General features: G+C 46.4%; 1 protein-coding gene across 1 annotated transcript in view; it reads left to right on the top strand.

Moving 5' to 3' along the window:
* Positions 1-14,050, top strand: part of SEMA4D (semaphorin 4D) — a 96,343-nt gene that overhangs the window by 16,702 nt on the left and 65,591 nt on the right. The window lies entirely within an intron of this gene.

Here is a 14,050-nt window from a genome sequence, read left to right on the forward strand (position 1 = left end):
CTAAGTGCCCATCAACAGATGATTGGATAAAGAAATTATGGTTCATATATACAATGGAATATTACTCAACCATTAAAAAAATGAAATCCTACTATTTGCAATGACATGGATGGACCTAGAGGTTCTTATGCTGTGTGAAATAAGCCAGACAGAGAAAGATAAATACCACATGATTTTACTTATGTGTGGAATCTAAGGAACAAAAAGAACAAACTAATCAAAAACAGACTTACAAATAAAGCGGACGATTTGGTGACAGAGGGGAGGGAGTTGGGGGCCTGGGAGAATGGGGTGAGAGGTTAAAGAAGTACAAATTAGTAGTTGATTGTTGGTTATGGGGATGGGGAGCACGGCAGACAGAATGCAGTTAGCATTAATAGGATGGCTAGGTGGAGGGCCAGGGGAGGGAGGGAGAAATCGGGGGGATCATTTTATGAACTATATAGATGTCTAACCAATATACTATATACTTGAAACTAATTTAAATAAATAAATTATTTAAAATATATAAAAAAATAAACTCCCCCCGAAGAAATACCTTCACAGAAGCCTCTGGAATAATGTTTGACCAAATATCTTATAACGTAGCCAGGTAAAATTAACCAGAGCACTGGTCAGTGTGCCAAATGCGTGGAACCTGTGATGGGACACCGGTTAGGGGCATGAGCTTGCAGGGGTGTGTGAAGACAAGGGGTGACCTGCTCTCCAGAGCAGGCAGGGCTTCTGGCTTGTCCCAGAGGCCCCGGGGCCAGCATCAGCTTGGAGAAATGTGACGTTTCTTGTCTTCTGAGGGCACTGGGAGCACAGATCTGGCCTGCAACCTGAGCCCCACTCTCACTGACCAAATCAAAACTGCTGCTTTATTCCTGTTGCCTGTGAACTTATGTTTGGACCTGAGCAACTCCCCAGGTGCCTCTGGGAATGATTCCTGTTTTTCTCTCTCCAGAAAGTTCTTCATTTCCAGACTTGGACATGCCAGAGGTGTTTGTGAGCAGAAAGCCTTGGTGCTCCGCCTCCCTGATATTTTCTTTTTCTGGGAAAAAAAACTTTCTTCAGTCCCGGTCTTGCCATCCTGTTCCTGCCTTGTGTGCCGCTGACATTGACCTCCTGTCCACCTGGCACATGCTTATCAGGCCTCTTGGCCATCCTGTTACTTTGGTGATAAATAATCACAGTGAAACAGAAGAAACATGGTATGGTGTCCGGGGCGAGCTTAGCCTAATGCGTATGTGGGTTTGGAGATGAAATGCTCGGTGGATAAGTAGATAGAGTTCCCTTCTAGGAGCTCTACACGGTCCCAGAGCTGATAAGAGAAGGTGGTTCTTCTCTTTCTTTTCCATCAGGTGTGTTTGAGGGGAATGAATACATGAATGGCCCCAGAGGATAGAAGGGCTCAGAGCAGCCGCAGCTTTCTGGGCAGACATTGGGAGGGCACAGGTGCCAGGGCTGTGACCTGGAATGGACGTCAGTTTTCTGGGCCTGGCGCTCAGCATGTGTCTCATGCTTCCCAGTTGGCTGAGCTCAGGGAGGGCCATCACTGGGAGCCCAGAACCACAGGCCTATCCTTGCTCTCTTTACACTGTGCAGGGTGTCACCCACCTCAAGGCCTCAGGCTTCCTGTGAAGCCTCTGATCTAATTCTTAGAAAAGTGAGGCCTCTGGGACCTGAGTTTGTAGCTGCTCTGGTGTTCACCATCTGTCTGCCTGGCCCCAGTTCCTCCTGCAGGGGCTAGCAGGGTTTTTGTGCACATCCTGAGCCTGACAGCTGGAGGGGGGTCAGAAAGTTGCTTTCGGTGGTGGTCCAGTACTGGAGGACTGGACCTTTTGATGATGAGTTTCAGCGCAGTTTGGCAGCTCCCGGCCTGCCCCCAGGTTCTAAAGCACCAGCTGCTCTCAGAAGTGCCATCAGAACTTCCCAGGGTGGCCCAGCAGGATGTCTGGGGCCCCACAGCTAGGACCCAATAGGGCTCACCAGTGACAGAACTGAGACCAGAATCTCTGGTCACAGCACCAGTCTGGCCTTTCACTACAGAAAGTTTTGGCCAGGAGGAACGTGTGAGCAAAGTGAAAATTCTTCTTTCTTTTCTTTGAGGGACACATGTCTGTCAGGAAGAGACTTGGGAAACAGTGAGTTGATAATTTTCCATGTTTCAGCCCAGTCCTCAACCAGGACGTTCTTGGAATCACAAAATTTGAAAGAGAAAATGAAACCTGCATAGTTTTAAAAAATGGTTCACATGTTCTCATGTGAACCATTTTTTAAAAATGGTTCTGAAGGGAAGTTTAATGGTTCAAGGCCTAACCACAGAGGAAGAAAGAGAAGCTAGTTGAAATGAGTTTACAGAGATTATTTATTTGGTTCTTTTGTCTGTGTACACAGGGGAATACAGCTAATAGTTAAGAACTGGGAGATAGTCATATTGGTTTATATTGTATTTGTCCAGCATAATCTTTGTGATGTTCTTATTTAGATTAAAATGCCAGTGATTTCTTGACTCAACCACCAACACAGAGTTTAAACAAAGGTTAATTACTGCTGAAATGCTTGGGATGTGCAAAGCTGGGTAAATGAGTCAGATTGTGTTTATCTTTGGTGTCTATTGGTGCCAGGTGTCTAGAAGCAATTTGCATTTGGACATCACTGGGGTTGAGTCTCTTGGCAACCAGTGGAGAGGGGGCATGAGGATGTGTGCCCAGAAGCTGGTGCCCATGCATCTGCAAAGCAGCTGGAACTTCTCTGAATTGGGAGCATGGACTGCACAGTGCAGCCACCAGGGATCCAGAAACACTGCTGGGGGTGTAACTCCCTTTCTCTGGGCGCCTCTCAGGGAGGGGAGGAGGAAGAGAGTCGAAACTTTTGTCACTGACTGCTGGGCCTGGAGTCTATGTAGCCCTCTGTTGACATGTGTGTCTCTTTGAGATTCTGATTGACTGAGGTATGGCTAAAATTGCAAGCTGCTGCTTGAGACCGTGGATATATTTTACTTACTTTGTGGTCCCCTCTGTGGGAAACAAAAGTATGCTTCTTTGGAAGCCTAACATTTCTCTTTCATTCCTGGTTACAGTCTGAACAGACATCATCCCTTGTGTAACGTCACCTGTGCGCATGACATGCTTAGGGCAAGTCTGGGATGACACATGCCAGACTGAACAGCAATATATCTAGAGTGTGATCCGCAGTTCAGGTCTTTAGCTTCTTGATTTTAGAACCCCCTTTTATTGTTTTGTTTTTATACAAACAGATTTGTAAATCTGCTTTTCCGATGAAGAATAAAGGTGTTGTAGTAAAATACACATACTGTAAAGTTAACCATTTCAAGTGCACTGTTCTGTGGCATTAAGCTCTTTCACATCATCGCGTAACCATCCCCACCGTGCACCTCCAGAACTTTGCATCATCCATACTGAAACTCTGTCTTCATTAGCACTAACTCAACACCCGCTCCCCCAATCCGGGCACCCCCATCCTACTTTCTGTCTCCGTGAATCTGACTATTCTAGGTACTTCATTTAAGTGGAATTACACAGAATTTGTCCTTTTATGACTGGCTAAAAGCAAAGATTTTTTAAAAACATTTCGATCCAATTGGTGTAGTCCTTTTACTCTTTTTTATTTATATTTGAATTAATGTACGGTAAAAATGATTATTTTGGTACGTAGTTCTATGAGTTTGAGTACATGTGTACATTTGTATAACTACCTCCACAATCAGGCTACCGAACAGTTCCATCCCCCAAAACCTCCTCTATACCATCCTATGTGTTCACTCTTCCCTCATCTTTAACCACATACAACTGCTGTTCGCTCTTCGTCCCTGTCATTTATCTTTTAAAGAATGTCTTATAAATTGAGTCATGTGGTAGGTAGTATTTCGAGGTTGGCCTCTTACTCAGCATAATACCTTTAATACTCATTCAAGCTTTTGCTCTATCAACACTTGATTCTTTTTGACTGCCGAGTATTCCTCCACTGTACACTTGAATAGAGCTGCCATAAACATTCCAATGCAGGCTTTTCTGTGAACACATGGTTTCGTGTCCATAGGACAAATACCTGGGAGTGGGGTTGCTGGGTCGTATGGTGGGTGTGTGTTCGCTGGGTTGGCTGTCCCGTTTCACATCCTCACCATGTGAGAGTTCTGTTTGTTCCACATGCTCAGCTATACTTGATAGTAGGGTTTTTTTAGCCATTCTAATGTGTGTCTCACTGTGGATTTAATTTGTATTTCCTGGTGTCTAATGACATTCTCATATGCTTATTTGCTGTCCATATATCCACTTTGGTGAATGTCTGTCCAAGTCTTTTGCTCATGTTTTAATATTTTCTTCCTATTGAGTTTTGAGAGTTTTTCATGTTCCGAATACAAATTCTTTGTTAGATATGTTATTTGCAAATATTTTTTTTTTGGCCCGTAGCTTGTCTTTTAATACTTGTAATAGGATCTTTTACAGAACATTACATTTTAATTGTGTTGAAGTTTCATTTATTAATTTTACAATGTTAATAGAGTAGACACATTGTACATTACTGATCTTGTATCCTGTGACTTTGTTAAACTCACGTTTTTGTTCTAAGCTTTTTTTTTTTTTTGGCGATTCTCTGAAAATTCCCTATGGAATTTTCTACATAGGCAATTATGTTATCTCTAAAAACACTGTTTTATTTTTCCTTGCTAATCTGTATGCCTTTTATATCTTTTTCTTGCCTCATTCACTAGCCCGACCTCCAGTATAGAAGCAGTGAGAGGGGACATACTTGCCTTGTCTCTGGCCTCAGAGGAAAGCATTCAGTCAACTACCACTGAATATCATATTAGCTGTAGGTTTCTTCTAGATGTCCTTTATCAGATGTGGGAGCTCTTTCTATTCTGAGTTTGCTGAGAGTTTTTATCATAAGTGGATGCTGAATTTTTTCAAATGCTTTTTCTGCATAAATTGATATATTTGTGTGTTTTTATTCAGTAGACTATTAATGTGTAGATTACATGTATTGATTATTGCAGATTGCACATTTGCCTTGCCTTCCATTTGGTTGTGGGATAGCATTTATATATATTGCTGGGTTCAATTTGCTAATATTTTGTTGCCGGTTTTTGTGTCTGTGTTCATGAGGCACGTTGGTCTGCAGCCTCCTTGTGCTGTCTCTGGTTTTGCTCTCAGGATGATGCTGGCTGCATTGAAATTGGGAAACATCTTTCCTCTTCTGAAGTTTTCTGGAAGATGTATAGAATTGTTATTTCTTAAATGTTCAGTAGAATATTCTGGTAAGACCATCTGGGCTTGAAGATGTCTTTTTCAGAAGGTTTTTAATTGTGAATTCGATTTCTTTAATAATAACAGCATTGTTCGTGTTATCTATTTCATCATGGGTGAGTTTGGAAGTTTGTGGTTTTTGAGCAATTGGATCATCCATCTTAAGTTGCTGAGCGTGCACAGAGATGTTTACAGTGCTCCCTTATTATCCGTTGCTGTCTAAGGGTCTTAAGTGGTAACAGCTGTCTCTCCTGATAGCGGGAGTAGGAGTTGATTAGAACTAGTGTTTAGTGCAGCCGTTGGAGCAGGGCGATCGGCACAACTGAGGGCATTTCCTTCCCTAGGCTAGATTCTCTGGACTCATGAGGTATCCCCAGGGAGTTACAAATGAGCTGTTTTAGGAACAACATTAAGGCTTTTAAGCCACTGGGGCAGCGTTTGGTGCCCAGGGGTGGAAAGTTGATATGTGGCACCCCAGTCACCTGCACGTCTTCAGGTATGTCCAGAAGCATCAGGTTGCTGCCAGTTTCACACTGGGTGAATCTTCCTGAAGGCTGGAAGAGATTCCCCTCCTTTCGTGACATTTAAGGAGAGTGTTCCGAGTCGCATGTGTCATACTAACTTATTTATGTTTCATCTATTTCCAATCAAGGCCACAAGTTGGCTCGCCTTACAAATCCTGGTAATTAAGGCCAAACGAAGAGGCATGTTTCAATCAGAGGTTTAAGCAGAGATTGCTAGTCTGGCGGAGCTGAGGATAGTACACAGGATGTCCCTCTGTGTAATACGCTATCTTCCTTGTGAACTCAAAGTAGACGTTTTTAGAATGACAAGAGCTGTGGATTTTGATTCCTGTCTTAGCCAATTCACAATTCAGCAACAAAATACCACAGACTGGGAGGCTTATAAACAACACATTTAGTCTCAGAGTTCTGGAGGCTGGAAATCTGAGATCAGGGTGCAGAAGGTCACGTGAGGGCCTCCTTCCAGGTTGCAGACTTCTCAGTGTGTCTTCCCATGGTAGAAGGAGCAAGAGGACTTTCTGGGGTCGCTTTTGTAAGGCACAAGCCCCTGAGGCTCTACTCTCATGTCCGAGTCACCCCCTAAAGCCTCCACTTCCAGACCCCATCACATTGGGGTTAGGATTTCAACACACGAGTTTGCGGAGACACAGTCAGACCATAGCAGTTCCTCACTTTGATGCTGTAGCATCTTCCTATATGAGGGAAAAGGTCACAGTTGTTTAGTAATTATTCAAGCAAGATTAATTTTGCTTCCTTTAATTAAAAGATCTGTGTCACTTTGGGCTTTAGAATAGGAAAGGGATTTATGAGCAATAGAAGGAAAATAGGCTTTTGCAAACGCAGAAGGGTTTGGAAGCCCCTGTATAGGTAGAATGAAATGCCGGGCATGGGGCTTTCCAGGTGATTGTGAGTTGTTTGGATGACCAGGTCCGGCACAATGACCTCCTAGTTGGTTTGGCTGCTGCTCATCTCACTGTCCTGTAGCAGCTCAGTCTTTCCTTGCACTGCTTGTCTGTTGCAGGCTGTGTGTATGAGATGCGGTTGCTCCAAAACCAGGTGCCAGGACAGCTCAGGCTCTTTCCAGATGTGGGGTGTGAGGTGTTCTTTCTGCAGTCATATCCTTGCAACAATTGATAAGACTCATGCCCTTCTTAGGTGTGATTTCCCCCCTTATTATAAAAATCACACGTGTCTACTGTAGCAGGTACAGGAAGAAGGGAAATTAAATTCAACCCTGCTACTGAGTGAGTTGGGCTATATATTCTTTCAGCACTTGAAGCTCTCATCTTCTTTGGAGCTCAGTTCTAGGAACCAAATGCTGGTGTGGGACGAGGTCTTAGAAGATGGGCAGCTGAGCTGAGAAGTTGTAAAAGTACATGGAGATGCTTGTCCAAGAAGAGGTTTCTGTGACCATGACCTTGCATGGCCACCAGGAGGAAGGCAGGCATGGGGCAATCCCTACTGCCCTTCATGGAGGGTTTTCAGCTGTGACAAATTAGTCATTCAGTTTCTTTCTAGGAGGTTGCTGACATTTTGTTTCTGTTCTGATTGCTTATAAAAGAGTGATAAACACTCCTCGAGCCATCCTTTCTAGAGCTTATAGCTTAGAACCTAATAGTTATATAGTAATGAGAGGGCAGTGGAAATGTGGCATCCTTGCAGAAAGTTCCGGTAATTGATGTGGCGCTCACATTTGTCATTGCCACATGAACCCAGTGAGGAATCCTTGTAACCTGGCAGTCACCATTGCCAGTGAACAGAACTCAGCTGACAATGCCCCTGGCAGCACTGACCATTGGGCATGCAGACAGCATTCACATGTGCCGTGTAGGGGACTGACCATTTGAGTATTGATTAGCCACATTAATCACAGTGAAAGGGTACAATCTGGCTGTCTTTGAGGAGTGTGCATGCATGTGATTAACTTGGGCTTCAAGATAGGTGTTTCTTGAGCATGGCCCCATACAAATGGAAGCACATGCTCTCAACATGGCGCTCTAGGTGTTCTGGACAGAAGTGACATCGCTAATCCCTGGGCAGCCACTCAGGTAAGCGTGGCCCTCTGATGAACAGTCACACTGCTGACCTCCAAAGAGGTCCGCACAGGCTCAGCCTATCTGAGCAGGTGCACGCCCACTAGAAGGGGTCTTGTGTGTGTGGAGACCCTGGGCTTCCTAGAGCAGTGCTTTATTCACAAAGGAGCAGTCCCGAGCAGCCCCGCTCTGACGTTAGCAGTTCCGAGAGATGTTCAAGGAGATCTGGAAAGAATTCTATATTGGCAGAAAGAAAAGGCATTTCTGAAATTGAATCGGCATCACCATTCCTTATTTTTCACAGACCTGAATGTCACCATGTTTTTTGTCTGAGCGAGAGGGAAACTTGTTTGTCATATTCATCAGCATTTTAGGTATTAGGTCCCTTGGTGCATGCCCCAGGCAGCTGCAGCACTGCTGAGAACACCAGTGCCTCTGAGGAGGGGCTGCAGAGACCGCTGGGCCTCGTGCTGGATGGTGATGCTTGGGACCTCAGTTCCTTACTCTCTGTCAGGGGCCAGTGTCCTCCTCGATCCCATCTCCTTAGTCCTCCCACTGCCTCGCTCCCCTCTGGAAGCACAGGGCCCCTCTGGACACCACTTTACTCTTCATCACATCCTGCCTCCATCACATGGTCCCAGTCCCCCACTTTCTCCTAAATCTCAGAGCTCCCCCGTCTCCTCTTTCCACCTTGGACTTTGGAGTGAGTGGCCTTTGAATAGGAAATTGAATAGGAGACTGGCGTTTGTCTATCTTAGAGCTCTCTGGGTTGTAGTAATAGACAGGCACGCAGACAACCCTGTCTGTAGACATGGAGAAGAATTCTGTCCAGTGTGTTGGTGAGGTGAGGGAAGGGGGAGCGGATGGGGGAATTGACCTTAGAAAAAGCCAGTTGGAAATTCCTTTCAATATTCCTTTATTCCATATATTTTTAAAAATTCAGCTGAAGTTCACGTAACAGTTAACCACATTACAGTGAACAACTTAGTGGCACTTTGTGCATTCACAATGTTGTGCAACCACCACCTCTGTCTAGTTCTAAGACATTTTCATCACCCCAGAAAGGAAACTTTGTTCAATTAGGTCATCACCCCCGTTACTCCGCCCCCAGCCAACTCTGTATCATTTTTGTTCTTTGACTTCTTTTTTGAAGGGATCATAACATCTCATTGGTTCCCCATGAATGAGTTAAATAACATCTTAACACGCATTCATTTTTTAAAATGACTTTCTAACCACCTTCTTGCCCTTGGCTGAACCACCAGCCCTTCCCACTCGGCAGTGCCAAGTTGCTGCCTTCTGTCTGTCCTCCATGGCATGCGGTGGACTGAGGTTCTTTTTAGGGAGTGAGAATCTGGTCATAGAGTGCAGGGTGAGCACTTCACACATGGGTGTCCCCAGTTTGTCTCTGCCAGAATGGGGGCTCCTGGGTGATCTGTTGAAACAGGTCATCTTCTAGGGCTGATGCTGTGAGCCCTGATTAATGCGCGCGTGTCTGGGACTGCGATGAGTTGAGTTGAGATGAGTTGAGTTGAGCACATGAGATGTTTACAGCTGCGGAGAGGGCACAGTGCCAAGAACAGAGATACACTGAACAAAGAAAGAAATCCCATTCAATTTGGAGCCAACAGGCTTGCATTATAGTTGTCAGCATCAGCTCCACAGGGAGCAGGACCCTCACCCATAGAACAACCTTGATCCCCTTGGTGATGGCTGGGACATAGCCTTGCTTGTCCCCAAGGGACTGTGGACCCCCTAGCACCTGAAGAAGGAGATCTGATTTTGTTTAAAGCCTCCACTTTTTGAAGGTTGAACCTATAACCAACCTGAGTTTTAGCCAGTCTCCTTGTGGGATGGGGCTCACTCCAGTGGAACCAGCAGGTTTGAAACCTGCCCTTGGTCACTCTGGCTTTTCCCACTCTCACAGTCATGTGAGGAAGGACCTCATCCCTGCTTGCCAAAATTAGCAGCAACAAACAAGTGGTTGCGACCTTGAGCAGAAAGAGAAAGGTCAAGATTTGATTCTGAAAAGCACCCCCCCACCCCCAGTAGCCCCGTTGAACAGAGATGAACCCTTGTCTGAAGAGGACTGGATGGTTGCACGGAAGATGGCTGGTGTGAGCTTCAAGTGAATTTTCAACTCAGCAGGCTGTTGGTGCTTCTGTAAATGGCTGTGGACAGCTTTCACTCGGTGCCGTTGGCTTGTAGTTTTGAATGATGGGCGTTTGTTATTTCCTGTAGACTGGTATTTTGGGGCATTTTCACTTCTTCAAATTTAATACATTTCATCACCTTACAGATAAATCTATTTTGTAAAGAAAACAGGGCTCTCATTATGTAGGTATACACAAAGATAAAACAACTCTACGTCTTTTCAGATAAGGTTCCTTGTTGCCACTGACATCAGCGTTGTAGGGAAGATGGAAATCAAAGGTTTCATCTGTCCATTGGGTCATGTGTTTGGGACTTCAAGTCTCATCAGTTGCCATGTGAAAAACAAATGTGGATATAGTAAGAAGAGGCTTTATTAGAGAGGATCATTGCAAGGAGGAGGGAGGGGACCGTAACGGGGCTGTGTGGCCATGAGATCAGCAGGCACGTGGAGGGCCAGGCAAACTTTTCCTTTGTGGGGAGGTGTAGACAAGGACCTAGGTTGGGGGCCGTGAGATGAAGGATGGAGCAAGGAAGTAATAAATCAGAGGATGTGCCTCTGAGGCCGGCCCATTCTCAGGTGGGCATCTGAGAGCTCAGTCTGGTGGTGAGTCCAGAGGGCCTGGGGAAGGAGAGTAGATGCACCAGAGTTTGGGTAACCAGCATTTTGTTCCACTTAATCTGTGGGGATGTTTCATTCAGCGTATCACTGATGAGCACAGGGAGGAGCTGGGGGGGGCGGGGTGTCTGTGTCTGGCCTTGCCCTAGGTGAACGGGGTGGGGGTGCAGGCTTCTGTAAGTCTAAGTCATGTGCAATGAGCCCTCTGGAACAGGGAGACAGGGATGTCTTACCTGCCAACCACAGGGCTAGGTACAGCCAGGGTTTCCAAGAACTCTGCAGGGAATAGAGGCAAGAGCCCCATAGGTCTGTCTGAGTGGTTGACCCATCGCTGCCCTGGATCATCCTTGTGTTCCAGCCACCTCAGTCCTGAAACAGCTGGGCTGCCCTGGCCAGGCCTTTCCCACAGGGATCTGTGCCTAGGGGGTCCCCCATTTGAAGTGGGCTGTAATGGATGAGAAGGACTTGTCACATACAGGAGCCAATCTGAGGAAAGAAATGGAGAGTATTGGCTATTAGTGGGCTTGGGGTGTTCAATGCCTCCCCACGAAGGCCAGAAGCCTTGGAGCCGGGGAAGGAGCCCTTGCAAAGGTTTCCTCTGCTTGATGTTCACACTTCTCCTCTGCAGCCCGAGCTATGCAGTGTGTAGTAGGCCCACCATTCTTTTGAGGTTATTAAAAACCCTCACAAATTCCTGTATTTGTCGTTTCTTTACTATTTTTTCTTCCTTTGACAAACCTCCTTCTCTTCCCCTTCTTCCTTTTCTGATATTAGTTTTTAAGACCAGAATTCATTTTAAAACTTAAGTGTTATTGAGATACTAAGCTCAAACGGCAGCATTTTCTTACTACCTGATTCTAAATTAGGGACCAATTTGGAAGCTTTATGCGAACAGCTTATTCTGTATTCTGACTTTATTATCACCCACACCATTACTGGCAAAGCTTGACCTGCCCTGATTTCCTCAGTGTTCCCAGGAACTCACACTCAGCATTCATGTGTCACTCTGCTCTGCTCCCAGTTCATGCTGATGCTGCATCTGATCACGCCTGGCCAGGCGAGCTGTACCCTGAGACTTGGCCTGTTGAGTATCCAAGCCCTTTAGTCTGAGGGGGCTAGAGTTGGATGGGTAAGGGATTCTGGCTCACAGTTTGCCTAGCTAACTATCTGTCTCAGACTCTACCATCACCAGAAGGTATGAAGAAACTGCGTCCATAGCACTGATTATCAGGTATGGAATGCAGTCTGCCTGTGGAATGTGGGTCTTTTAGAACTGACTCCTGAGCAGGTTTTGTGGGAGGTAGTCCCCAACATCAGACAGTAGCTCCAACTGTTCCATACCCTCAGGGCACCAGGTGATTGGGGAACAGAGAGGGAAGATGGGTCTCAGAAAGCTCTGCCTGAGTATTCACAGTCTGCTTGAGGGAGGCTGCAGCCACAGAGGACACAGGTGCTTCATGTGGCAAAGGCAGAAGGCCCTGTGAGGCGATTCTGGGGGCTCAGACCCATAGGTCAGTTGTCCAGTGTTCAGCACAGGCATCCCCAGGCCATAGAGGAAGGAGTCTGGGCTGCAGAATCGGGCCACTACCCAATGTTAGCATGAATGCAGGCTCCAAGCTTCCTCGCTTTCCATCCATCACTGCCTTCAGTGCTGCTCCCTATATGGAGTCAATGACCTGTGAGGCATGTTGAGCCCCAGGTCCTTCGGCCTCACACCCTGCAGCAGCTATGAGTGATGGTCAGACCTAAGCTGGGATTGGAAGCTCTGACTGAGCATCCCTAGGCACCTGCTGCTCCCAGGTGCCCGCTGTAGCCCAGGAGAGGCCGTCTTCAGCTCAGGCCACCTGGGCCACTTACCAAGCTTCTATGGAATTTACTCACTGTGATTAACCCAGAAGAGAAGAGGGCTGCATAGGTCTCTTTGTTTGGACTGGGGGCCAGCAGCTTAAGAATTTGGCTTTCAGAAGAGGTGGGGAAATGGCCAGGACCATTCCTGACAGCTCTGGATGTGGCAGTGACAAGGGCGGTGGAAGTGTCAGGTGTGAGGGTGCTGTCTGGGGGTGTGCCTGTCAGTCATACCCAGAGCTGGGAGGGGACATGGCCACTTTAGACCTGCAGTCACCTGTAGCTTGTCCCAGACGCTTGTGCAGACATGTCTGCATTAGAGGGAGTTTCCAGGAGAGACTTTTGTTTTCAGTGCATAGGATATGTCAGGTACTGCCTCCTCTCGAGAAAGCCCATCATGCTGATTGATGTTTTTAGAGAGAGAGCTTTTGGTGTTTGGTCTCTGAGCTCCTGGCCACCGTGCTCCTTCACCTAGCCCTGGGAGCCCTCCACAACCTTCCCATGTTAGGAAGCTCCCCATGGCTTTACCTTTCACAATATAAATAATGTGCTTATAAAAAGCAGTTTAAAAGGAAGTGCTTAGGAAGATAAAAAATATATATTCTAGAACTTGCATTGAAATGGAAAACCTAACTCATTTAAGGGGTCACCTTTTCCACTGTGAAGTGATTCATGTGGAAATGTTGTGTCACTGGGTTCTCCACGTGGGGACAGGGCAGGTTCATCCTTCCATCACCACTGTGGGCCCATTTGTATCTATGATGAGAGTCCTGGGGACACTGCCTGAACCAAGTATGGCCTCTGCCAGTAGCTGACCACTCACTGGGATCACGTGTCCTCCTGTGAGAGCAGGGACCAAGTGGTCTAGGAGGCCTGGCCTCCAGGAACGGATGGTGCTGGGGGTTGCCCACTGAGGGGCCATCGCCTGCCAGCGACCTTCCCCAAAGCACAGAACGGGAGGGGTACAGAGGGGCTCTGTGGCTTCCCAGGATATGGTTCACATGGTTGTCTATTTGGGGAGCTGGAGAGGAACAGGATATAATTTTATGTTTCACCTGCAATTTTTTTCTCTTAGACTCAAACTCTTGAAGCCCAACAGGCTTATGCTAAGAATTTGAGTTTAGAAAGGGAACTACTCTGAGTGCTGCTGTTTTGGTGCTGCCTGGTCTTTAACATTCCAGTGCTTCATCTTACCAAGTGTGCTGCCTAGTGCCAGGGTGGTCCCCAGCAGCAGGGGGTTCCATGGGCGTGAGATGGGGTGCTGGTCTGTAGGCAGCATGCTTTAATTTTAGCAAGTGGCCGTCATTGTCTTGCAGCTCTGAGAGAAGGATGACTATAGATGTAATTAAACCACACTAAAAAGAAAATTACTTCTGCATATGCCAGAAGGCCTGGTTGTTGTCCTGTGAGGCTGTCACCTAGACAGCCACCCAGGACCACCCCCCATGGGGTCAGGGTCCTGTGGATGCTACTCTAACCAATGGTGAATGGTCTGAGCTGTTAGTCTGTGGACACTGGCATAAGAGACTGAAAGTTCATAACTCATTGATGTAAAAACTACACACACACAACTTTATCCTTAATGCTGATCTGTGTGAGATGTGAGCCAAACATCTTTCATCCAAA

Source organism: Pteropus vampyrus, unplaced genomic scaffold (assembly GCF_000151845.1).
Source record: "Pteropus vampyrus isolate Shadow unplaced genomic scaffold, Pvam_2.0 Scaffold205, whole genome shotgun sequence".
Lineage (NCBI taxonomy): Eukaryota > Metazoa > Chordata > Mammalia > Chiroptera > Pteropodidae > Pteropus > Pteropus vampyrus.